The sequence below is a fragment of the Ptychodera flava genome, chromosome 9 (genome assembly GCF_041260155.1).
Source record: "Ptychodera flava strain L36383 chromosome 9, AS_Pfla_20210202, whole genome shotgun sequence".
NCBI classification, from domain to species: domain Eukaryota; kingdom Metazoa; phylum Hemichordata; class Enteropneusta; family Ptychoderidae; genus Ptychodera; species Ptychodera flava.
The window spans coordinates 36,819,993-36,822,105 of record NC_091936.1 but is presented as its reverse complement, the minus strand read 5'-3'; the positions used below and the strand labels follow the sequence as shown (position 1 = coordinate 36,822,105).

The 2,113-nt window shown below is 35.9% G+C and overlaps 1 long non-coding RNA gene across 1 annotated transcript; it reads left to right on the top strand.

Moving 5' to 3' along the window:
- Nucleotides 1-417: 417 nt before the first annotated feature.
- On the top strand, nucleotides 418-1,701 carry LOC139140867 (uncharacterized). Its single transcript, XR_011554083.1, has 2 exons — nucleotides 418-598; nucleotides 1,222-1,701. It is a non-coding gene; the product is annotated as an uncharacterized lncRNA (long non-coding RNA).
- Nucleotides 1,702-2,113: the final 412 nt, after the last annotated feature.

Genomic DNA, 2,113 nt, shown 5'->3' with positions numbered 1-2,113 from the left:
ACAAATGGAGTAATTTCGTGAAAAATATATGGAAAATATCATGACCAACAAAACTAAAGTATCAGCAGTGGGCTTATCGATGAAAGTTTGACAAAATCGCACCACGACGCGATGGTCACCAGATCTGCAGAAGGACGCCTTTATCAAAGTGGTTTTGTCTCCCTGAATGTTCTGACACGATCGGTTACAGTCCCAGATTTTGTCACGGTCACTCCTGACCGCTGACTTAGCTGCAGTATAGTAGTGGCTCGAGGTTTAGCTTGAGTATTTGGATCGGATGGCAAAATTTGGTTTTACCGTCCGACCCAAATACCCATGCAAAACCAGCAGCTGCTCCTGACCGTGATTTTGTATACGCGTTGTCTTCATCAGGTTGTAGCGTCTCAATCTGACAGATGTTCCTATTGCCAACATTGCATTTGCAGTGTCCCTAAGTGCTAATGTCTCAGTTTAAGTTTGCAACCAATGGGTGCAAAAGAGTAATTGACAGATTTTCTTTTTTCAAATTTTTTTCAGTGAAAGTTCTTGACGGAGGCTGTTATGCCAAATGTTTTGTTATTGGTAATTGGAAAAGAATGACTCTCCTCATAAACTGTCTGTAAGTATTGAATCCTCTCAGTATGTTATTTGTATTCACAGTAATATTTTTTTGTATTTAATACATTTCATTAGGTTTTCTCAAAAGTGTACAAGGTAATATTAATGTACCAGGGTGTACTTATAAATGTTTTTTATCAAATTCTCAACTTGATCAAAGTATGCATTGATTTTCCACTTATGACCAGTGATCTAGTAAATATATAAATTTCCACTCATGAATCAGAAAGGTCTGCCTTCCATAACATAAAACATTAAAGAAAAAAATAAAATACAAGAACCAGTCAATTTATCTTGAACAGATCTTGAGAAATGTATGGCTAGAGGGTGACGTTAACATTTTGAAAAGTTTTTGTTATTTTTTTTGCTCTCCTCATCAATGCAGTCAATATGTCAGGATTCCAAATCACGTTGTTCACATAGTGTGTGGCATGTCAGTAAATGAATTCATGTTCAGGTGTAAATTCAACAATAACAATCACTAAAACACAAATTCCAAAATCTGTAATGACAAAGTGCAGACAGAATTTTAAATTTTTTTGTTTTCCATAACAATGTATGTGATGCAATGTAAAAATACTGGCAAATTGTCATTAATAGAATTACTTTGCTTGTCTTTTGTAGATCACTTATCTGAATAACAAGCCAGTGAAGGAAAATCACTGCCATGTACAGCCTGGAAAGGGTTTTGCAACCACATGTCTGCCATGCTGTATCAAATTACACACTACAAAACCATGGGGATCAGAACTGTCCCAGAGATTTAGAGCAACACATCTGTACCACAGTGATGGCATATACCACCCCGGATCCACAGCTTTAAAGACTGAGACGACTCCTGCAAAAAGTTTGTGAAACCAAAGTGTAGCTGTCGTGAAGCATGCGTGAAAAGTACACTTTTAACAATCCCATGAACACTGAATTTCCTGATTTTCACTTTATGACACATTTGCAGGAGAGTTTATTGCAACATCACAAGTTTGTACAATTACTCCTAGTGCTTCCAGACAACCTTGAGAACCTAGCTGCCTCTCATTGAAACAGCTCTTGGTAATTTTGTAGTTGGTAGTTGTCTCTAACCCTAGAAATTAAATGTGCCCAAAACAGAAAATGCTCCTATCTTAAATTTGAGCGGGGAATATACAGACTGAGAAAATCTCATTCTCAGGAAAATTTAGTGATTTCAGCTAAACAGTAGACTTGCTGACAATTATTGCCAATATTTATCAAATGACATGTAATTCTGTACCTATACTACAGACAATGAAAGTATAATTAACATTGCATTGTAATTGGAGATATAGGTAATTAATTATCAAAACAGTATAGTATGTTGTGTCATTTAATATGCTGCCTTTTGTGTTAAGCATTGATTAAGGTAGCTTTCCGCCTTTGTTTTGGTATTTTGAGTCAAAAACACGATTTTTCTTTTATCCCTGAAAAGTATTCCTATAATATTGATCTTCCTTGTGTGTAGAATATCTTGGTCGTGAAGTTCCTGTTTTTGGGTGAAATT